The sequence below is a fragment of the Bactrocera oleae genome, chromosome 2 (assembly GCF_042242935.1).
Source record: "Bactrocera oleae isolate idBacOlea1 chromosome 2, idBacOlea1, whole genome shotgun sequence".
Classification (NCBI taxonomy): Eukaryota; Metazoa; Arthropoda; class Insecta; order Diptera; family Tephritidae; genus Bactrocera; species Bactrocera oleae.
Genome location: NC_091536.1, coordinates 37,420,478 through 37,446,443, shown reverse-complemented (window position 1 = coordinate 37,446,443; position 25,966 = coordinate 37,420,478). Strand labels below are relative to the sequence as shown.

The window sequence follows — 25,966 nt, the reverse complement described above, 5'->3', positions numbered from 1 at the left end:
TTGTTCAATTTATGATTTTTAGCTGTTGCCATCGTCGCGAAAAGACGCTTGTAGGCAAACGCATGCTCGGGGAGATGTGTAAGGCGTTTGCTTTTATGAATGAAACGACTTAGCTTATTGCTTGTGCGCCAGCGTTCATGAATGAAAATGTTGTTGGTGTGTGATTTACTACAAATTTAGGATTTGTCAATTTGGCTGCCATATTGATTTCTGGTGCTGATGCTATTTGAGACAATTGTTGTTTTTGTACAACAATGTTTGTATTTTTCCTATTGGCTGACGTACTTACATTTGTACGCTTAAATGTATGTAGATTTGTGTATGCATTACTTATTTTGCGCGGTCATATGCATATTTGTACATACATACTTACATATAGAGCAGTGCGCTCACATGTATTTATTGATAATTGATAATATATTATTATATTATATAATATAACATATTGATGTACATACATAAATTATTAATTCTGTAAAAATTGAAATTAGAAAATTATGAAAATAGTAAAATATCATTTTTTGCATAATCTTTCACATTTTATCAATGTAGCATTTGTGCAAAAAAATAATAATTTATCAATTTTTCATCATAAAAATCGTTTATATGGCAAAAAATAATCATGCATATGTGAAGTGGCATTTGTATTTCTTGTTTTCTCATTCATTTCATTTCATTTTTCTCTTTATATTGGTAGATACGTATTTTGTCAGAGAACTTTGTTAAAAATTCTCATTTCTGTTAAATAACAGCAAAACTATACAGAAAGTGGTAAACTCCTTGATCTCAAATTTTCAGCCAACCAATCGAGCATCATACAAAATTCAATTTGCACCTTCTCATTGTTTTAAGTTCTCTGGTCTGACTTCAGCTTTTTAGCTGCCGTCCCGTGCTTCTTCATGCGTTTGCTGAATGAATATTTGTAAAATTAAATGCTTCTGACGGACATATTTATTGAGCTATCGCCCTTTTAGTAGTTTACAACATAACCATTATACTCGTATGAGGAGAGAGGTGGTGATTAAACCCATTTTCACAGTACATATATAAATAGCCAATTACTTCCTGACAGCAAGTTTGGTTGAAGCAGTGGTTTGTTATGTATCCTCATTAAACCGTAAATGCCCTTTTCCACTTCGATATCTTTTGCCCAATGGCGATTTAGTATCTTAATTTGAAGCTTAGTTATAGCCGTTCACATGTTTTCGCTTAACGACATTTTGTAGGCATTTTAATGCACACTTTGATCTAAGCGAATTTCTCACGACACAAAATGGCTCAAGAACTTCCTAAGAAAGAAGAAAAAATACAAGATTCCGTGAAGAAATTTCGGTCGGCGAAAAACTGGCGGTAACACTACGCTATTTAACCACAGGCGATATTTTCTTGAGCCTGATCAGTGTTCTTCTTTTGGGAAAACAACCATCTGTCATATAGTGAATAAGACATGCAATTTTTAAAGCTTTAAAGGACGAGTTTTTCAAAGTAAGTATTCATGACTGTTCTTGCATTAGTGAAAAAATGTATTATAACAAGGTTTCTAACACTCGTTTGGAATGGACATATAAATCACAACGTTTTTAGAAGCGATGACATATCCCTAATTGCTGTGAAGCATTGGATGAGAAACACATAGTGATTCAGGCGCCTGCGAACTGTTGATGCCGACTAAACACTTTTGTTTGTAGAAGTTGGAGCCTATGGTCGTGAATCTGATGGAAGATTTTTCGAGGGCGAAACTATTACAAAATTTTAAAAATTTTTGTTAATAATTGCAATATCTTATTATGTTAAGACATTCGGATGTGCTCTTGCGACGGCTTTTGCAGAAAACACGTTAAATTTTCCGTTATCAAAGCTACTTCAATATGAACGTGATGAAATGCGCTTTGTCTTTGTGGCAGATGGCGTTTTTTCATTAAAAACGTCATGAAACCATTCAGCTTCTGCAATAAAGTGATGTCATACAAAATATTTTATTAAGTAACTAATAAATTAATTTTAATTTGGTGATGTTGTATTTGTGTGCGTGTTGGTGCATGGTGTAGTGATGTGGAATATATGGTAAGTAGGTGTGGTGATGTGCATGTGAATTGATGTAGTGAAATGTTCCGGCAGCCTTAGGCCTTGTAGTCGCTACAGCTGTTGTAGCGTTGCCACAACGCTGCTCAGACCCGTGGATCGACTTGGTTGTGGTGTAGGTCACCGCCGTATTTATGTTAAATTCCGCGGGTGTACCGCACTAGTTGAGGGTTGAGGTTTGTTGCGCGGCTACGAAGGGTAGGTGGCCGACAGAAGCCAGAAGAGGTAAAGACAGAAGGGAGGCTTTGAAGCTTTTTACAGCTGATTCCCATAAACCACCCATATGAGGAGCACTTCGGGGGATGAACTGCCTATTAGTGCTTTGGGGCGCGTACTTTTGTACAATCTCAGTTGAGACTTGTTTGATAAAGTCCACAAACTGATTTTCGGTGGCTCTTTTAGCGCCGATAAATGTTTTACCATTGTCGCTCATTATTTTCGAATTATGGAGAGCCGCGTCGTCCGACGAAGCGAGCAAATGCCGCAAGAAAAGCCTCCTTAGTCAGATTAGTACAAAGCTCAAGGAGAACTGCTTTCATCAGAGTGGAAGACCTTATCATGGACGCCTTTATTTGAAAAGGCCCAGCAAAATCGACACCTGTGATGGAGAAAGGCAGAGCAAAGTTGCAGCGTTCCGGTGAAAGTGCTGCCATAATCTGTGTTCGCATCTTTTGCTTATGCGTGGTGCAGATTTTGCGCAAGAAAATGCACGTTTTTATTTGGGGCTTAAGTCGGGGAATTAAAAATTCCTGGCGGACCAGGATATGTTGCATGAGGCGATGTTCGGCATGAAGTAGTAATATGTGGATATAACTGATGAGTAATGTGGCAAGTTGCGACTTCTCTGGTACAATTATGGGCGTTCATTATACGTTAGGCTAGAATTGGCAAGCCGACCATTAACACGAAGAAGACCTTTCGTGTCGAGGAATGGGTTTAGAACTAAAAGGGGACTTCTCTTGTAAATAGGTTTTGATTCTCTCAATAGTGATATATCTTGGCTGAATTAGCGCGCTTGAGTATATGCGATGAGAGCGACCTTTGCTTTTTGTAAATCTAGGTGCGTCACTGTATTGCATTGGGAATATAATGAGGTTACTCCCTTAAGTTTAATTTTGAGTCGCTCTATGAACTTGAGCATGTAAGCGATTACCCTGAGTACTCGGGGGTACGAGGAAAACCGCTCGAGGATGTCATTATCCTGCAATGTTGTGTAAAAGGAGTCGATTTTTCGACTCTCTGGGGCAATAATGTTACGCATGGGCGATTGTGGCCAATAATGGGGAGATTATATCAACCATCGGGGGCCATTCCATCATAGGATGGTAGTGGCAAGGTGCAGGGGTTTGCACCCTCTTGTAACTAGATTAGCTGGATGGTCAGCACTGGCTACGTGTCGCCAAGTGGCTGATACTACTAGGTCAAGTATTTGAGACGTTTGATTGGAACTATATGTCTTCCATGCATATGGTGGTTTCTAGCCAGGCTAGTACAATTTCCGAATCGGACCACAGATATAGAAATTAAATTTCCTACAAGTTTATTATTATTAATTTTTCTGTAGCTAGTGTTGTTTACGAGGTAAATCCATAAAAACGTGAATTTAAGGAAAAAATTAGGTTTGGGGTCCGTACTACCCCGCAGGTGCAAGTTATAACTTTACCGCAATGGAGACTTTTGTAGAACGTTCAATTGTGAGGAATACCTAATGACGAGATAATTCCATCAAAGGCCGATGAGTTATAAAATTAAAAAAAAAAAAAATCAAGTTTTACGTATATTTTAGATGGAAAATCTTTACAGGCCTTGGTCTAGTACTTAATATTAATATTAAGAGCTCAAACTTTCAGGGAATTTTTTTTTTGGTAATTCCAACAAAATTTCACCATGGGATTGAAAAAAAAAGATAAAATAAGCACGGGATTTACAAACATACAGATATAATTAATAAAAAAACTAAAACGATACACTTACTTTGTCTCGCCTCAAGGGTGTTTTAGGGAGAACGTATGCGTGGTTTTTTTGAGGGTGTTTTGGTTTTCTCATTTTTCCTTAACGCCAGCTGTTCCGATGCCTGTTGTGCAACTCTCTCCCTGTGTTTTTCCTGCTGTATATATATTTCTTTTTAATCTCGCGCGTTTTTGATTATTATTGGTTTTTTTTGTATATTTTTGGGTTTCGCTCCGCATTTAGATTTTTTGGTTTAGCGCCCGTTTGTTTTTGTGTTTAAGTACTTTTGATTTTATGTGTTTTGGCACATTTAATCCTTATTGCCGCTTTTTCACTTTTATGTCATATCTTCACTAATTTGACTTTGACACTGCACCCTTATTTTCAAATAAATGCACCGTTTTGGTTTTTTTTACTTTTTGTTCATTTTTTTGGCACAATACTTTTTGTTCACTCTATTATTTTTTATTAACATTATTATTTTAATACTTTTGTTTTTTGTTTAATAACCCATAGTAACTAATAAATTAATTTTAATTTCCCTCACCGTTCGTAACATCAGTTGACAAAGAAAAAAAAGGAAGTGAATTCAGGCGGGTGCTCGAACCGAAAGATGTGGTCGTAAGTGAATCGAATGCTAAAAAACGTGCGGGATCCTTTGTTTAGTCCCTTATATATCTGTTGATGTTTTCATGGTGGTGTGATCGTGGTGATGTTGTATTTGCGTGCGTGTTGGTGCATGGTGTAGTGATGTGGAATGTATGGTAAGTAGGTGTGGTGATGTGGTGAATGTGGTGTGACAGAGTCTTATGGTAAGGGAGGACTGAGTGATAATTTAGCCCATAGGCTATCCAGAGAAAGCAATGTGGTGGAAAATGTTTTCGGAATATGTGCATCGAGTTTTCGGATCCTCTGAAGAACAATAGACGACTCCCGAACTTGCAAAAATTATATTATATATTCCATAAATACTTATTAGTACGCAAGTTTATATATGTACATACAATTATCTGATTGCATTACTGATTCAGATAATCTGCAAATTTACTTGGATGGAAATGGAGTGCTTTTTGTAGGCCAGCAGATAACGCGATAAATGTCCGTGAAAGTTTTGCGAAATATTTCTTGACTCCTCAGGGAGAGGTTCAATGGCGATTTAAAAAGTTGTTACTGCACAACTCGTCTTGATTATTTTACGACACATTTATTTTTGTCATGAGTTTTATAACTCAATGAAAAAAATCATACCTTTTTTAGGGTGACACCCACCCGTCTCTCAATAAATCGCGGCACAAAAATTTCATTTTTGGGGATTCCTCCACTAGCAATAGCTCAGCTCTATGTATACGGTTACTGATTGGGTGTCTCTAAATTTTTTAAAGTTTATTGTAGAATGGGGTTTTACAGAATCTCTTCCAAATCTTTTGATTGCAACGAAATTGTTTATGACGGTTTGCGTGTCCGTAGCTTTATGTGAGAGAAGTTTCTGTAAATTAAAATTAATAAAAAAACTATTTGCTGGCAACAATGACCCAATCGCGGTTTAGCAATCTTGGTATATTAGCCATCGAACACAAGTCAATACAAAATATAAATTTCGATGAAGTTATTGCTGAGTTTCAGCTGCCAAAGCTAGAAAGAAGAAATTTTAATTGTATCATAATTCCTTTTCTGTCTTATTTATTATTGTATTTTGTTATTTCTTTTTACTTTCCTTGGGGTGACACCACCAATTTCCGCCACCCAAGATAGCTACGCTACTCATAAGACATGTCTGGCATAAACTCAATCGACTAAATTTAATATATTGAGGTGACGTGCAAAACGTCAACAAACAAGATCGGAAGTTATTACAATAGATATAAGAAGTTTGGACCAAGATTTAAACGAAGTAAATTCATATTAAGCGCTAAATCACCTAATTTTCAACTTAATTTGAATAAAATGTCTCACATTTAACACAACTTAAATGGTTTAAAGTCAGCTGGAAAGTCGGAAATCACTATATAGGAAATAATGGGGGCAGAAAAGGTCTGGGCTGATTGCAGAAACTTTTAACATTACTCAGGTATACTCGAGAAGATATTTCGAAGCAAAGTTTATAATGACATAACTCATACACTGACCGACATATTCGGCATAAGGCTTGTAAGAATATTGAGAATCCGTTCATATAACGGATGATCCAAGTAGAAGAACTTTTTTCAGTAGCGCCTTTTTGACAGATTACGCATGAGTCGCGTTAAGCTGTCATGTTATTTTTGTTCAGCATTATTTGGCATTTCATCATAGAAAGACTTACGCCTGAACAACGATTAGAAATCGTTCAACTTTATTACGAAAACTTAGAATGTGTTTGGCGCATTTCGCTTAACTTATAGTCAACACAACCGGCCTACTGAGCGTACTATTCGCAATACCATCACCCATCTTAAGACCCAGCGTTCATTATTGGATAATATTCGACCGAATAGATCACGTTCAGCATGCAGTAAAGAAAATATAGCGCCTGTAGCTCAGAGTGTACACAAAGACCGTGGAGAGACGATTTGGCGCCGTTCGCAGCAACTCGGATTGACGTATGGAATGACTTTGATGTATGAACGTACAAAATAAAGCTTGGGTAAGGACTGAAGCCGCTCGACCTTCCCAAGCGATATCGCTCTGCTCTATGGGCAATGAGGCATATTTCTAGCTCAATGGGTACGCTCGTATGTAAATAAGCAAAATTTCCGCATTTGGGACGAAGGATAATCTGAAGAGGTTCAAAAGCTTCCATTTCATCCAGAAAAAACAACGGGTTGATGTAGTTTGTGGGCCGGTGGAATCACCAAAGCCCACCGGAAGTTTGAAAACCTTCTATTAGGTATATGGGGGATAGAGATAGTATTGACCCGACTATGTCTATTTTTGATATTACTACATATTATTAACAGAAAAAGATGATCTCGGAGCACCAACACTAATATGTAAGGAGTAAAGTCCACCGTACATTTGAAAATTCTGATGTTTGATCTATCATTAGGATCTAGAGCTAGTTTTCATGCGACTTTATACATTTTGAGAAGAAATATGCATCGTTATAAGAAAAAAACGCTCTCTCAGTTTTATTAAGACAACTCATATATTTGCCGAAATATGGAGTATAAAGTCAGGCGGAAGTTTGATTCAACACAATTTTGACATTCAGGCATACTATTATCAAAAAAGGATTCACTCCGAATTTCTATAATATATCTCACAGATTGACCGATATTTTTGATAAAAAGTTCGCAATAGGAATGCATATTCGGTATGTGGAGGCTTGAATAGTTGTGGTCCGATTTTGACGTCAAGTGACATATCTTAAAGGTACTGTTCTTGCAAAGCTCCATTCTGTTACATTCATTAGTTTTTGATTTGTATACTGGAAAGTGAAGGAATCAGATGGAATTAAAAATTGTGTTTATATAAAAGTAGGTGTGGTTGTTATCCGATTTCGACCATTTTAGCACTGAAAGATAGAAATGTCAGAATAATACTACTTGTCGAATTTGGTTAAAATAGGTCGAGAAGGCCCGAGATCGCAATCGTACATCGTACAAATTCGACACTGATAACTATAGAGCCCTCTCGTGACATCTTCGGTGTAAAATTTTAGCGTAAGGGTTGGGAACAAGTGTGTGTTTTAAATGAAAAATCTACCTCGTAGTTACTGTCTAACACTAGCCTGTTGGACGAATGTTCAGGTCGTGGAAGTCTTTGGAACTCTTGCCATGATAAGACCTGCCTGAAATGGTCATTACACACACTTTTTATATTCATGCAACATGTTGCTACAGAGTGTAATAGTTTTGTTTACATAACGGTTGTTTGTATCACCTAAAAATTATCGAGTTAGATATAGGGGTATATATCGTTTATATACTTGTATGTATATATAACAAGTATATAAACGATCAAGATGACGAGACGAGTTGAAGTTCGAGTGATTATCTGTCTGTCCGTCTGTGCAAGCGATAACTTGAACAAAAATTACGCACAAAAATAGCCATTAATCGAAAACATATAAAATGTGATTACTAAGCATTAAAGTACAATACAGTACCAATAATTTGGTACAGGGGATTGCAGTACAAAGGGGCACCTGTGGACTAAAATTTTGTAAAAATTGGTATTTCCCCGCCCTCTAACAGGCTTAGTGTACATATCTCCTTATCCACTAAAACAACAATAACTAAATTTACTTAGGACAAATTCTATTAGAACTCCTACCTACCGACAGCATGAAAATGGATAAAATCGTATTATAATCCCGCCCTCTTCCCATATAACGGTTGTGTTAAAAACTATTAAATAAAAGCGCATTCAATAACCCAATGTTGCAATGCTTTGCCTTGTCCCCATATACCCAGTATACAAATTATCAAACATATGCTTGAGATCTTAATCTTAGAGGTTTCTTAATGAAATTCAGAGAGCATCTAATTCTAGTAATGTATTGCCGAAATGACAAACCTGGATAAAATTGGGTTATCGTGCTTGTATCTTATTCTGGTCACTTAAATATATATAACCGTTAGGTGAACAAAACTGTTCTAGGTATATCAACATGTTGCAGAAGTGTACGAATAAAGACGTTAGTTTCACCTGTACCGATGCTTTAATACCCTCCATATGTACAATTCTTATAACAGCTTTTGCGAATTTGTGTTCATAAATATAATTATTTTTATCACGAAGAAAGCCACTTTTTTATTTCGATACATCTTTAAAAAGTAAATACAATTTTCTTCCATTTCATGTAAACTCTGTCACGTTTCATCTGCACAAATATTTTCTTATGTCAGCATTTATGCGGATGCGCGGGTTATGTTATCTGATCTTTTGACGGAATCGTTATAGGGTGTGGCAGTGAGCTTGATCGTTTTATTGGTGTAAGTTGATTATTTTCAGGACTGCTCGCATTGACTTAAATACGAATTTTATTTTTCCAATTTACTTTATTATTATTAAAGATCCTGTGAAAATTTTGACCTTGTATATTCCATTAATTTCTTATCCTTCAGATATTGCAGATAAAGATTTTCTTCGCGATTTCCTAATATTTCTCTCGATTTTAATACAGGTTTGCAAACAGTTGATTTGAATATTTTATTAAAAAGGCTTTCCTGCAGGTTGATAATTTCATCATACTTTTTTAAAAATCAGATATAGTTGTTGGTTTAAGCGAACTTGGTGTAGAACGATTTTTCTTCATGTTTCTCGAATTTGTAATTTTTCTTTTAAAATGTTAGTTCGTAATTAATTTTTTACACTTTATATTTTCTTAATTATGTCTTAATGCTTTTTTTTATGAATTATTTATGAATTTATGTTTAAAAAATATTTTTTTACTGTCAGGACACCAGTTTATTTCGAGTTAACATTGTTAAGTAAATTCAATTCTTTTCTTACAGTTGATGTAAACTTCGTCACGTTGCATCTGTACAAAAGTATTCTATCGTCAGCATTTACTCGGATGCGCTTGGGTAATGTCATTTGATCTTCGAGTCGGTTAACGAGGGAAATCAATCACCGTCCAAGGCTCAAGCTTTGCGTAGTTTTTTCATTGAAACGCTATATTAATTTCGACATACCATAACAAAATCAAAACCAAGCAAGTGACAGTTTAATAAGACCCTGCTCCATATTTTCCTCTTTTCCAATTCCAGGCAATTCTTTATCGACATTAGAAACCAAAAATCAAAATTTTGACAGTTTTTGGACACGTCTCTCAACGGCTTATGACACAATAGTAGAAACTGATGCTTTATAATTGCCAGAATATTTTAAATACTCCGCTTCCGCCAAATACGAAAATTGCTTAGATAATATTGGGAAATAAGAGCTATAATTTCCGACAATAATTCAAAAAATAATTGCACCTGCTCCATTTCCAAAAGGCAGGATTAGGCATATATCTTAAGATGCTAGCATAGGTCCCAGAAATATTTCGTGGCTGTTAAGGCCGTCCCGTCTTTCCTCTTAAAGGTCAAGACTACAAAACCAAAGAATATAGAATAGAATAGAACTTGCCAACTCAAAAAGAATCAAATAGAGAATTTCTAAAATTGCAATTCACTTATTTTAATTGTTTGTGAGCTCTATCGACATAAAATATACCCACAGACCATCTACTGGTAAATATACTAGTATGCACTTCCGTGTAAACAGAAAATTTGTTACTATTATGAGCGCAATCGCTCTTATCACGAACACGTGGTAACAAATGAAAGATTTTCTACCTACCCACTACGAAATCGCAGAAAGGGCATACAAAATAATTATTCCAACGAAAAAGTGCTCATCAAGACCTAAAATTTGTGAGAAATTTCAAAAAATAAATATTATATTAACGAAAGAAAAAATACTTTGTACAAATTGTGTTTTACATATACAAACTTTTACAGATTTCGAATGCAAATTCAATTAAGTCTATTGTCATAACGCCCACAAAACGCCCACCATTCAATGATACATTATAATACTATCCCAATATTAACGCTAATGTAAGCAGAATCACAGGATTAAATGTAACAGCAAATCTCGAAAATTGCCACACAATACTGCTAAAAGTATGAAACGCCTTTTAAGGGGTTAGAGGTAGTCAGAATTTTCGTTAAGTGTAATATCTTGAAAATATTCTCTGAAAATTTCAAGTTGATCCGATAATTACTTTTAGAGTTATTCGACAAATAACAAAGAGCGCTCGGGAATTTCAAAGCGCTCGGGAGCTTTAGTGTGAAAATTTATATGCTTTTTTCTCAAAACTATGTTTTTTAAACTGTTGACAACTGTAAATCGAAAACCGCTCAGTAGCTGAAAAATTTCCTGAAACCGCCATTTTGTTAATTTTTGAAAAAAAAGCTTTGATCAAGTCCAGGATTATCTATTTATAAAATTAATTTTTTCATACGATTGAGTTTTGATGAATTTCCAAGGACTTATGATTATCACCGCAAGGACAGACAGCTATAACTTTTGAAATAAAAATTTTTTTGTTTGAAAACATCAAAACATTGTATAATAATGCCATATAACTGCTTTTGTAAAATAACATGACTTAATGGCAAAAAAAAAAAAATTACATCGTTACAAAAAGAACTTTTTAGGGCCTTAATAGAGCAAAGATCGCAAGGATCATTTATTACGTCAAAGGCCCAAATTAGGCGTAAACTGCCAACAAACAAGCCAGTTTTGAAAGTACGGGAATAAGCGAAAGAGTAGTCCCAAACTCTAATCAACTCTGCTCCAACTTACAGACAAACACAGGCTTCACACTTAAAGCTATAAGATCCCAATTCCTACGCCCCAGTTCAAGTTTATATTCACAAACACAGTTCTAGCTCAAAACACTATTTTTGGTTAAAAATAATTACAAACTAAATACAACTCATTCACTTACCACATCACATCAGTCGTTATATTTCGAAAATCTTCTACTAGTCCAATGCATGACTAGGAAAACCATAGCGTATGTTACGATGAAACTAATGTATCCAAAATGATCGTAAATAGTCATAAACAAATTTAAAACCTCGCTCTTAGCAGGTCGCTGTTAATGGATGCAATCCATAACATTATTAAAACAGTTATTAAAATACACTGTATTTTTAGTATAGTACTAAGTGAACCGATACAAATATTATAAAGAGGAAAGGTTTCATTAAATAGGCACTGTTTGAATTGAATAGGCTCTGAAACTTTTGGACAAATTTGAAAAAATGTATGAAACATTAGAATATTATATATTACAAAAGTTAGAGAACCTTACTAAATCATCAAACATTTAACCCAAGGTGTAAAAAAATTAACTAACAAATGTCTACATCGCGTGCGCTGCGATTACTAATGATTACACAGTACAACAAATTACGACTAAATATTTTTCCGCAGCGATGAGATAGTAATTTTCGAAAAGAGGAGATTGTCCTGGTCTTTTTATACGAAGAAAGTAATAGACTGCTACGTCTCAGTTTTTTGTTACAGACAGTTGAAGTTTGAAGGTCTACGGAGTGGTTTAAGCATCAATGAAACATTGAAAACCTTGTTTTTTGTGTAGCGTTTTGGCTTAAACTTCGTATCCGGGGGTTTCAAGCCAAGGAATTCGAATTAGGAGTCTAGCAGCGAGCCTGGCATTGTAAAACTCCTTCACTGATCGGAATTTCTTGATTTCACCCTATTTTATGCCTGTGATCAAACCAGTTATGTGTCACCAAATATTAGCACTTTACCATATCAGCAATGTAGTATTTTGCTGGTAACACTACTATCATATTTTATTGTAATATTTTAAGAAACCCACTTGTTGCTGTCCCCTCGTGTATAAATTAAACATTTATTGCCGATATGTTAGCTATGTGTAACTTCTGCTACTTACTTGTGTCAGCGAATGTATTACTCATAACTGCAGTATGAGTTACCGTAGGGGTTATAGTTTTGGTTAGCAGTTTGTTACCTCTAACATATAAACATGTTAGCGCATTTGTTACCATAGCAGGGACCAGTATATCTCTTATTTAATTTTCATCGACGTGTTACTCTGTTGGTTGTTCATCTATTACCTCTAACAAAAGCATATGTTAGCACTTCGGTAACCCTTTTATTACCATAACCGTTTCCATTTCTTTTAAATAAAATACCATATTTTTTATACTCCTACAACCTCCAATCCAATCCAGATAGAGGCTATTGTTGCATTGTGTACATTCTGTAATAGGAATAGTTTTACTTTATAGTAAATGATTTAAAGTGATAAAATATACATAGACATATAAAATAATATAATTATTTATACTTTTATTGATTCACAATAATTTATATCTAATAATTTTAAGACATTACTGCCCATCGCAAGTAAAATTTACTTGTATATTTCTCAGACCAACGCACATTTGTACATATGTATATCACAGAAAACAAAACAAAATTATTAAATTCACTAATTATGCAAATGCATTATGTTACTCAGAATAAGAGTTTAGTAATGTATAAATAACTCACTTAAATTAATTTTTTATGCATATGTAAATTGTTGGTCGAATGTATATCTGCAATCATGAAAGTTTTAGTTATGAAAAACAAAACACCAATTAGAACTCTTTCCTTTAAGAATATTTCGACTTCGTGTTTTATCTATGGAAACATTTAAGAAATTTCATCTAAATAATTATTAAAAACGCTCTAACCTGTTGAAACGCCAAATTTTCCACAAAATTACTTCTCTTATTATTAAAGAATGGACTACTAGGCAATATTAAAAAGTAATTTGGCTTCGTCAGAAGCTAAACTCAATTTAAATGGTGGCTACAGCTTTATTCAGTAAAACGCTTAAAACATTCTGCTTTAGTAGTTAAGGAAAAAGTGCTGTCACATCCCTCCCAGAGTTCAGAACTTATTCCCATTGAACACCTGTGGGCCTATATAAAGACGAAGTTACGAGAGCGCAAAGTTAATTGCAAATATGAGGATAAGGCTGCTCTTTATTTTTTTAGTTAGCATGAAAATCTCATCCGAAATGATGAAAAAAAAAATTCTGCTAAAGTTTGACACAAACAAATAATTGTTAAGCGAGAGTCAACACATTTGTTTGTGTACAATAAAAATCCAAAGAAAAAAAAAACAAAATTTCCTGTGTTATTTAAATGGGAAATCGAAAATATCAATGAGGCACCTCTTAATATTAATATTAAGAGCTCAAACTTTACCAATTTTTTTTTTATTATTTCGGATAAGATTTTCATGGTAACTAAGAAAAAAATAATTAAAAAATTGTTTGGCCCATAATGTATATACCTCCTGAATTTACACAAAATTCTATGCATTCTATGAAAAAAGACTGCAAACCATGATAGAGAGCAAAGGTGCACATACAAATTACAAATTTGGTTTTCGAAAATGGATTTTTTCTTTTTTTGAAAAAACCGGATTCAATTTTAAAAATAAACTTCAATTACATACATTACTTAAGCTCATAAAACCACATTTTTCTCACTTTTGAATGCAAATCAATAGTTTTAATAGTTAAAAAAACAAATTACTTGTCATCAAAAGTCAAAACATCTCTCTGTACAAGACTTTTTTGGTTTACTGTATATATAATATTTCAATTTCAAAAAGCTGCTAAAGAATATAAAGTTTTGTTCATCTAACAGTTGTTTGTATCACCTAAACTTAATCGAGATAGATATAGGGTTATATACTGTGTGTCATTCCATCCGTCTGTTCGTCCGCTTGTGCAAGCTGTAACTTGAGTAAATATTGACTGACAAACTTGAGTAAATATTGACTGACCAAACCACTTATGATACAATAAAATCCATTAAGCACCACCACCGATACTGTAAAAATGGTTCTATTAAAAGATACTAACAGTAAGTACTAAAATTCAATACCCAAAAGCGCAAAATAGACATTGAATTTTACACTCATCATTCTGGGTTTATAGAAGCCGAGGTCAGAATTGGACGATGGGTGTAGCAACGCCCACCTTTAGGTGAAAACCCATATTTCAGGACATGTTTGACCGTTATCGACCATATTTGGTATAAAATATTATATTGACGCCTATTTCCGATATAATGTTTTCAATTCTATCACTTTCCAGTATGCAGTAATGATTATCGCTTTTCTAACAAGCCTCATGCCGAATAAGTCGTTCATATATAAAATTGCTTGAAAATGTGTTCTCAAGTATGTCTGAGCAATGTCCAAATAAAAAAAACTTTTCTCTGTCCCTAATATAGCAAATATAATGATTTCCGACTTTCCACATGACTTACAACCGTACAGGTTGGTCTGGTTAAAATGTGTGATAAATGAAATTAAATCGACATGTAGATATCATGAATAAGATAACTATATCATATAAATACAATATATATGTATGTACATACAAGGGGCGTTCCAAAGTAAACAGGACTTTAAAAAAAAAAAGACAGAACAATGGTTTTATCGGCAAAATCGTTTACTTTGATTCAAACTTGTCTCCTTCTGCTTTAATACAGCTTTTTGCACGGTCCAAAAGCATGTCGAACGAGTGTTTTAGGTCATTGCCCGGTATGGCCACCAGTATGCCGGTGCAAGCCTTTTGAATGGCCTCCACGTCTGCGTAACGCTTTCTTTTCATCGGCAAATGCATTTTTCCGAAAAGGTAGAAGTCGCACGGTATCAGGTGAATACGGGGAATGATTGGTTGTTAAAATGTGATCTTTGGTCAAATAATCGGCCACAAGCGTCGATCGATGAGATGGCGCATTATCGTGCATCAAACGCCAACTTCCATCTTCGCGATATTCGGGCAGAACACGTCGAATACGGCGCACCAAACGCTAAACTCCAAGATCGAATACCGCATTAACGTTTTGAAACGTTTCGGTAAAAGTTTTACCAATTTTAAAACAAAATTTAATGTTGGCTCTTTGTTCGAAGCTCATTTTCGCACCAATGACAAAAACATACTGACACTTAAAACCCAATAACTTTACTTCCAATAGAATTACTGGAAGTCGACAAATTATAGCCGATTTTAACGCACTATCGACATATAGATTGCGCCACTAGAGTTTACTTTGTTACTTTTTTACTGTTTACTTTGGAACGCACCTTGTACTTATAGAATTAAATATAATATGAACTTGAGTCTCTCTTGACTAAACCATTGAAGTAAAATCACGTCGTGTTCATTAATAAATTGATTCATTCGCGTAAGTATTTATAAATTATACCCACATCCCTAATATAAAGAATTTTGATCCTCTGGTTACCGTTTTCCACATCATCTCAATATACATATAACATTTAGCCTTAGAAGACCATATATTTTCCGGCAAAATCTGTAATGGTGTTTTTTGGTCATCAATTTTTTCCATATTATAATTCACTGAAAATCGCGACATATAATAGGTGAGAGAGCAACACAATTTTTTTCAAAAAGAATGATAAAAGAGAAAGTAAAGTATTATTAAAAATTATTAAAGGATTCAACCACTATCTGGTTCGATTGTTTGTATATCAGTTGGTGAAGTGGACGGTGTTTCCTTAATTGTTGAAGACGTTTCGGTCTGACGTATTTCTCTTACTAACTGATTTTTAATAGAAATTCAGGGTGCGATTTTAAGTGAGTGAAAAATTCCAAACAAGAAAGTTTTGTATTATTCTTCACAAATAAAATCGATTTCACGGTGCTGACTTATAGGCGAGTTTTTTCGTATGGCCACATTCTGTTAACGGAGGAAAATATGCGTTCCACCGATGCTCCTGGTGGTGTCAGAGCATATTGAACGATCTCTGAAAGCCAATGGTATGTTTGGCTTCAACAGAGAAGTAATAATTGAACCCAATGTTTGTCAACGGATGTCTGTTCTTTGCTCTATTCATCAATTCGTGTGTCACCTATATAATGAGAAATATAAGTGAATTGTTCGAACAGCTTATGTGAAGTAGTGTCTGATGCTTTCAAAATATTATTTTCTGTGAGGAAAATAAACATTTTCTCAATTTTTTCCCAATCGAGTTTATCAGTAAGTAGCACCCAACCAAATAGTTTTACATGAGCAAACATTTGAGTCCATGCCTCAAGATATTCGTAGCAATCACCTGATTGACATATTGAAGACAATGAAAATGAGAAAACGAAAATTGAGATCTAAAATTAAATATTTACTTTGAAATGAAGTTTTCTTTCTTCAGGTTCTCCATTTCCGCTTTTACTTTCAACGGAAAATAATTGTGTTGGTTGGATGTTTGCGAATTGTTCATTAAATTGTAAATTGCAACTGGTGGAACGTCGCCTTCAATTTTTTTCATTGTTTCTTCGAAAATCATGGCCTTAATCAATGAAAGGAATTGGAGAAATTTCAGTTAATAAAAATATATTTTCACCTGTTCATGAACAAAAATGAACCAGACTTCGATAGTGGATTACTAAAAAAATGGAGGATACATCTGGCGTTTTTGAAAGCTGAAGGACGGTCGTCGAAATACGTTTTCGAAGGTTTTAACATTCGAATGATTTTCTCCAAAACTTCTCTCAAGCCAATGAACCGAGTTTTGCAGTAACCAACCAGTTCATCGTATTCGTCTTCAGAAATCTCGCAGATTGACTTTAATGCTTCTGTGCGAATGGTGTGGATGTGAAAATGTGTGTAGATCTGAACAACAACCCTCTCTTTTTCAACATCAAGTGCATTATACGCGTTACGAGTTGCATTATGCACGATTTACGCTGCTCAACCTACATCAACTATGTTTGATTTTAATTTCTTTACTTTTGCAAAAACATTTCCCTTACTTTTCCGTCATAAGTGACTCTCAAATTACCGTTGAAAACACACTTTCTTTTCGACATTTCACAAAGTAATATAATATATATATTTATTCGTAAATATCTATGCTTCAAATTCACAAAATTATCTTATGTTTCGTTTTGAATTTTGAATGAAAGTAATGAGCTGTCAGTGAACAACGCTGACGTTCGTGCCAAAATCTACTACAGAATTCAACACATTCAAATCGAATGTAATAGAAATAGAACATACAGGGTGGGCCATCTACATTGTTGTATTTTTGTTCCATTTATTATTATTTTTTTTTTAATGTCTAAGACCGGACGGCAGGGACGCTTAACTCGGAATGCGGACTGTCCTAACCACACTGGGACGACTGGTCAGCTTAAGCCTCTTCATTCGCTAATTTTGGTTGATGCGATTAAAATATGTATATTATATTATGTATATGAATATTATTAAATTAATAAGACTTCAAATTTTATTGTTATCCATTTACGTTTCCGTCCAATAATTAATGTTGAATTCTTTTGCAACATTTTTTATTTTAAAGATTTGTCAATACCTATAAGTATTTCGCCGGCTTTGATCCTTGCAAGTTACAAGAGTGTTATATGTTCGGTTATACCCGAACTTAGCCCTTCCTTACTTGTTAAATTACCTTTTATTTTTTATAGCTTGTTGGACCTTTGAATGTTTTGTTTTAATAATGGTCCAGACAGTCTCAATTAGCCTAAGCTTTGGGCAATTAGGGGGACGCACCTCATTAGAAACAACGACCACTCTATTATCTTAGTACCACTTTAAAGCCATTTTTCCCTAATGGCATGTTGAGAGATCAGGTCAAAAGAGTATTGTGTCCTTATGAAAGTCCATTAAAGGAAAAATACGTTTCTGTAAACACTCAGTAACATAAATTTCTTGATTTATACTTCCATACCAAATAAATGGTTCGCTTGTGAAGCCATCCAATAATTTGTACCTTTTGTTTATTGTGTTAAATAAATGCCATCGAATCTGTTCGTCCGCTTATACGTATACGTTATGGTATCAAAAAGATACCTAGTCCAAGTAAATAAAATTTATGTATTATATTATCGGTTTTTAGATAATCGATGCGTTTTGTATTGTTGATGTGCAACTCGTTTAGAGCTTCCAACGACAATATGTTTATTTGTTCTTTCTCAGTTGGGAATGGCTGCATCACTGATGGAACTGCTGCTAATCTGAGTGACGCTGACTCAATGTTGCGAAAATATTGATTGTTTAATTTAAGTGTTGTATAGTGGAACTTTATAAGAAAAGTACCACCAATTTTGTTCCGTTGAAATCATTTAAGAGGATAAGGCCTGGTTCTAGTTCTTCTATCGTTGGTATGTGGTGACCGCTGCTCATGGCCCACGACGAATTCAGACTTTTTATTAATCTAGATATAAAATTATCATTACTTATGTCTACTATTTGATCTCTCTTACATATTTTGGTAAAACTATTTATATTCGGAACATTTGTCTTCATGTGTCAAAGTTTGATTAAATTTCAAATGAAAAGTTTTATATATCCTTTTTACAGGTTTAATAATAACATTGTTGTAATTTTCTTTTTTTGTTAATGGAATTTTAATGATATATAGTAACGTGGTTTCGTTAGTTAAAATGTTCACATTGGCATACTCTAGTGCTTCTTCTACGGTGACGAGTGGCATATTCTCTTCTTGAAGTTTTAAAATGCATTTTTTATTTCGTTTTTATTTAACAACATTGAATTAACAATTTATTTTTTGCCCATTGAATGGCATATTTAATATTAATCAAATTTTCTTTAATTATTCTTATTATACTTCCAATACTTAAGGCTAATTCGTTTTCGATACTATTATCTGTCTTAACATAATAAGACATTTCATTCGTAACGTTTATTAAATTATTAATATTAGGTAAAGTAAAAAGTTCGTTCGGTTTTTTTATTGATTTTTCAAAAGATGATATCTTTGTGTGCATTTGTCCGATTTAAGTCAAATATGTGCCGTTTTGCTCGTAAACTTGTTGCCAACGAGATGCCAACTTCATTATAGCCCTCTCGTAGAAGGCTGCGTCCCTATTTGCAAAAAACTCTCAGAGCCAATTCACAGGCCTCTCTTGAGGCAAACTTTTCACCATTAAGCGCGTTCGCCATGGACAGGAAAAGATGGTAATCACTTGGTGTCAGGTCCGGACTATAAGGTGGGTGCATTAGGACCTCCCATTCGAGCTCCCGGAGCTTCTGGCGCGTCACCAAAGACGTGTGTGACCTGGCGTTGTCCTGATGGAACACAATTCGGACTCTGTTGATCAAAGATGGCCTATTCTGGATGAGTGCTGCCTTCAAGCAGTCTTGTTGTTGGCTGTAAAGGGCCAAATTGAGCATTTGGCCATAGGGGAGCAGCTCGTAGTAGATGATTCCTTGCCAAACACACAGCAAAACCTTCCTGGCTGTCAATCCGGTCTTGGCCACCGTCTGGGCCGCTTCCCCGAGCTTTGACCACGACCTTTTGCGCTCGATGTTGTCGTAAGTGACCCATTTTTCATCGCCAGTCACAATCCGCTTCAGAAACGGGTCGATTTTGTTGCGATTCAGCAGCGATTCGCAGATGGCAATTCGGTCCATCATGTTTTTTTGCGTTAGTTCGTGTGGCACCCAAACATCGAGCTTTTTTTTGAATCCAAGGTTATGCAAATGGTTCCAAATAGTTTTCTGGCTTATCTTTAGTTCCTCAGCAATTAAATAAGTGCTCACGTGATGGTCTGTTTCCACTATTTTCATGATTTTATCGCAATTTTCGACGACAGGCCTCCCAACGCGTGGTGCATCTTTGACATCGAAATTACCGGAACGGAACCTAGACAACTTTTGTGCTACACGTTCCGTTACAGTATCGGGCCCATAAGCTAAATTAATTTTTTCAGTCGCTTTGGCTGCTTTTTCGCCTTGATCGAAGAAAAATTGTAAAATATAGCGAATTTGCTCTTTGCTGGTGTCCATCTTTGACGAGCGCTCACAACGTACTGAGTCCAAGGATGAAATGATGCGAGACTCTTTGAATCGAGAGAGAGCTGTCAAAACCCACATTTTTTATAACATTTGCCAACCATGCCACTGTCGAAAGAAAATGGATTGGGTATTATAAAAAAACTTTTGGGTATTTTGTATTTCAATATTATTTTTAGGTGCTCCGTCCCCGAGTAGGCCTTTATAACGCATATACATCCCTATATACGTATATTTATATTATAAAATTTTTCAAAAATCATATAACATAAAAAAAATTGCATATAAATAAAAAAAAATTATAACAAAGAAACAAAACAAGTCATAATAAAAGATCATGGTTTTATAATGAACGTTTTAAATTAAATTAACAAATACAATTTAGTTGCACGTTATTCAAATGTATTTGTGTCGTTCCTTGAAATTTTGTTTCGCACTGCTTTTGTTAGCTGGTTTGTTTCTGGCATCCCGCCTTTTTTGACATCAGCTGTTCGAAATTCCCTGATTTTAATAATCAGGGAAAGAGAATAACAGAAAAATCAGCGAAAATGAGAGAGTCTCGCATCATGTCATCCTTGCTGAGTCAATCAATCGAAAAACTGTCAAAGACAAACTTTTAGCGCAAATAAACACGTTTTCAGCGTATAGTATGATATGGTATAGTATGATATGATGCGACACGTAACATGAATACTATGGACAATAACGCCATCTCTTAGATAAAAACCGAATGAACTTTTTACTTTACCTAATATATTTATTAAATGCTTCGTTAATGACAATTTGGTTGTTGTTGTTATTATTTAATTCGTTTATATTGGTACTTATGATTTCTAGATCTTCATGATCTGGACTACCGGCAATATATTTCCATGCCGTCCCAATCAAATTAATTGATTTTTGCTTCGAAAGTTTTGCGTTGGTTTTACATCTTGAAGAATTTCTACGGCTTCACGTATTTCGTGATTTAAAAATGGGTAAAAGATATTAGTTTCTGTCCACATTGATTTGAGCGTTGTGTAGAAGTGTGTCGTATTGGTTAAGGTCTATTAGATGAATTATCTTAAATGTACCGTCCTGTATCTTTGTCTGTTTGTCTCCAATGGTAATCATGTGGGATGAGGTAAAGGCGAAATGTTGGATTTCTGATAAGCTTGGAGTTGCCCAAAGAATTGTCCTAAAATGAAGAGAAAAAAAATTCTGATAGTTTTTGATGTTGATTTTGTGTAGTGTTCGTCCTTTTTCTGTGAGTACAAACTGGATTTGTCTTCTTTAAAAATGTCTTTCCTATTAATTTCGTGTCTATTTGTTTATTTATTTTAACGTATATTATTTCTCTTGGGACGTGGGTTTTTATTAGATTTATACTTTTATTGTGAATTTCTAAGTCTTTCATCTGTCATTTTTTTATATTTCTCGACTGTGCTGTGGGTCTATTGAAACGCGTCTTCCAAAAATGTTTCTATTGGTCGTTTTCCGGTTGTATAATGTATTGAAAAATTATTTTGGTATGTGGAACGGTCTAGAAATTCTTGAAATAAGCGATGGGTGCGTTCGGTTTGAAGGCAACGCATAATTTCAGAAAGTGTGAAGTGAAATCTTTCGACTTGTCCATTCACTTTGCTAGCATATGGGGGTGTTTAAAAATGTTAATATCAAGTTGGTCTTCAACCATAAATTGTATTGAAGCTGAATTAAGAGATTTTTCATTATCTATGACCACGGTTTTCTGTACACCGAGGGCAAAAAGTATTTGTCGCAAAGGTTCTCTAATATCCTCTATTGCTTTTGATCCTATTAATTTAACGTGGGCGTATTTCGAAAATTTATTTACTGCGGTGAGTATACGATTTTTCTCTGTACTATATATATACTAGGTAGAAAAAGTCTCCGCTCACTGGGTATGAAATCTTTTGAACTAAAATAAAAGTTTGACTAATTAAGAAATTTAAAATTTTTTTTGTGTTATTAGATCATATCTTTTCGCTTAAAAATATTCACTTTTTTTCAAAATTATTCAATAAACAAAAGCCACAGAGTTCATATTCATTTTAAAAACAGTTAACTTAAACAGAAAAAGTCTCCGCTCATCAACCAGAACACAATAACATCAAGTGATTATAAACAGTTTAATAGCTGTATCCCACCAGCCTCGAAATTTTAGAGCTTCTGCTAGATGTATAAGCATGGAATGTACTAATTTTCTCGTAACTTGGGCTGACATTTTACTTCATTCGTCCAATATACCGGTCTTAAGCATTTCAAACAAAACACGTTTGGCAATCCTAATTGGTCAGCACTTTGCTTCATTTGTCGTTTTAAAATATTTAGATTGGCCAAATGAGTTAAGATTCCCGCCCCGAAGAACTCAAACACACCATGCACAATGCAACACTGGCACACACACCACACCTAGAGACCGCAGAACACCCACACAACTCATCATACAGCCGCACACACACACACACCGACTAGGATCTCTACACAACACACAGTACAAAAATATCTGTTCTCGAAGCGGACGCCCCTTCTACCAGCGACGGTCGAGTAAAAAACACCATTTCTTTGGCGCGCGTGAATTCATTCCGGCTATCAACCATCTTTTTATACTCTTGCAATTTGTATTGCACAACATTTTTTAAAACCTCTCCACTGGTATGCGACCAGGGAGTGCGTTGAGCTAATCCTTGTAAATATTTCAAAAAAAAGGAAATAAAGTTTGTGAATATTTTTGAAACTAAAAACCATACGATTCTTATTTCATTAACATATACGCGGAGTTGAAGCAGCACGTAAGTGGTGGTGTTAACAAGATAAACAAATTTATTCATTATATTTTCGATAAACTCAATGCCACCAACTCAACTTGCTGCCATACACCCCTTAATTGAACTCCACCCCCACCATGCTTTACGGTTGAAGTAAGATTTCGCGCTTCAAAGGCCGTACCAGTTTTTCGCCACATCATTTGTCTTCGTTTTTTTTTCCAAATATGCTATATTTGGTCTTATCCGACCATAAAACTGATTCCCAGAAAGATATAGGCTTGGTTATATGTTCGTTTGCGAATACAGTTCTTTAAGGAAATGAATGGCTTTTTGCGTGCCACTCGCCCATGATATCCAACCAATTTAATATTTTTCTTGCTGTGTCGCTGCATATTGTTTTTGCATACCGTATTTTCTGCTATTTGGGAAGCGGTTAAACGCGGATTAACCTTTACAAGAGATATAACTTTGCGTGTTTCCCGATCATATTATAATTCCCGTTTTTTTGAAAGTCTGGTTCACGTATCGCACTGATGACTCACTGTTGACAACTCGTCTAATTTCACGAAAGCTTTTACCGTCCTCCCTTAATTTTAATATTATTTTCCACTCATCAACACTTATTTCTTTGCCTTTTGCACTCATTTCGATTAAAGCTGAATACTTCGAAAAATTTACTCACAAACCGCAGATTTTTCTTTCGATTATCTAAATCTGTATTATTAACAACAACGCACAAAAAATTATCAGGTCTTAAATGCGTAGAAACTACAATAAACTAATGTAATAAGCAGTGAGCGGATGCTTTTTCTACTTATTCTATATAAACAATAAAAACAACAAAACAAATAAATTGCCATAACTAAGCTCCACAACAAGACTCTTATTTGGTATACAGCATCACATTAGGGAGGGGCATCTGCAGTTTAAATTTTATTTCAAAGTGAGCGTGGTCCCGCCCTCTAAAAAGTTTAATGTGCATATCTCCTATACCATTGAAGCTATAATAACAAAATTTACTGGGAATCTCTATTGACGGTGTGAAAATGGGTAAAATCGGGTGACAACCCCGCCCACACTTCATATAACGGTACTGTTAAAAATGACTAAAAGCGCGATAAATCAAGCACTAATCAAAGCAGAGATATTAAATTTTATCTCTGGGATGGTATAAGATGATTTTATAGGAACCACGTTCAAAATTAGACAGACCACTGGTACCCCCCACTTTTAGGTGAAAACCCATATCTTGGGATCTGCTTAACCGATTTCAAATGCGGTACATAATATTCTTCTCATATTTCTATATTATAGTACGAAAATGGGCGAAATCGGATTACAACCACGCCTATTTCCCATATAACATCATTCTAAATTCCATCTGATTCTTTTACTTTCCATTATGCAAATCAAGCAACAATTTTTATATCGGCGTAAAACTTTGCATGAATAATACGTTTAAAGTATGCCACCTTGTGACCAAAAATTATCTAAATTGAACCAAAACTGTTCAAACCCCTAGGTACTGAATATGTGGACCCCAGTTGCCTCTAGTTGACTTTTTACCGAAAATATCGGTCAACAAGAACAAGGCACACACAAAGAAATCTAAAACAAGTATACCATTTGACTTTGCGAGAGCTACAAGTATGAACTATTTCACCAGGATAATGTGGGATAGGAGTTTCGAGTAAATGTGGTTTATTAGGATGACGATCGTATTTATTTTCTTTACAGAATTTGCATTGTTTAATTATAATTTCTTTTTTTGTTTTCATTTTTGGAAAGTAATATTTTTTTATGAGTTGTTTTGCATTTTCGTCTCTATATCTCTATCTATTAAAAAAATTAATTTGGTATATTTGTTAAATTATTCCCGCTTAAGGCGTAAGTGAGAGGTTGATGCTCTGTATGGATTATTACTTTCGCAGTTCCATAGAGATAGTTTCTAAATGTATTTAATGCCCAAATAATGGCAAGCATTTCTTTTTCATTGCATATTTTTCTTCAGTTTTACTTAATGTTCTAGATATAAAGGTTATGGGTTTTCCACTCAGTTCCAGGACAGCTCCCATGGCGTATTTGAAAGCGTCTGTGGTTAAATTGAACTCTAGTTTATAATCAGGATATTTTAGGATAACGTCTTTCGATGTCAATGTGGATTTTATTTTACTGATTGCTGCTTTTGCTTTGTCGTTTAATTGGATTTGCATTTTTTTGGAAATATTTTTTGACATTCTACTTTCATCACCACGAAGTAGGGTTGTGAATTTTTTTGCTAACTTTGCGTAATCTTTTATAAAGCGTCTATAGTATCGTGAAAGTCCTAAAAATGATCTAAGGTCCTTAAGTGTTTTGAGGTATGGAAAATCTGCAATACTTTTTACTTTAGATGGGTTTGTGGAAATACCAGCATCAGAAATTGTGAATCCTAAAAATTCTACTTGGTTTTTATAGAATTCGCATTTGTCTGCTTGTACTTTCATATTAGCTTTACGGAGTGTATCAAAAATTTTGTCGATGCGCTCTGAATGAGATTTTTCATTTTTACTAAATATTATTATGTCGTCTATATATGCATACATAACTTATTATACTCTCGCAACATGTTGCTACAGAGTATAATAGTTTTGTTCACCTAACGGTTGTTTGTATCACCTAAAACTAATCGATTTAGATATAGGGTTATGTATAATATATATAAATAATCAGGATAAAGAGACGAGTTGAAATCCGGGTGACTGTCTGTCCGTCCGTCCGTCTGTCCATCCGTGCAAGCTGTAACTTGAGTAACAATTGAGATATCTTTATGAAACTTGGTGGACATGTTTC

The 25,966-nt window shown here is 34.7% G+C and overlaps 1 protein-coding gene and 1 pseudogene across 2 annotated transcripts in view; both read left to right on the top strand.

Annotated features, from left to right (window-relative positions):
• Positions 1-25,966, top strand: part of nvd (cholesterol 7-desaturase nvd) — a 410,950-nt gene that overhangs the window by 88,164 nt on the left and 296,820 nt on the right. The window contains exon 2 of one of the 2 annotated variants that reach the window (XM_070112983.1): positions 9,471-9,542. The exons of the other annotated variant lie outside the window; for it this stretch is intronic. The gene's annotated coding sequence lies outside the window, so the exon portion shown is untranslated. The remainder of the gene's footprint in view (positions 1-9,470; positions 9,543-25,966) is intronic. 2 annotated transcript variants of the gene reach the window in all.
• Positions 1,274-5,220, top strand: LOC138858965 (uncharacterized; annotated as a pseudogene).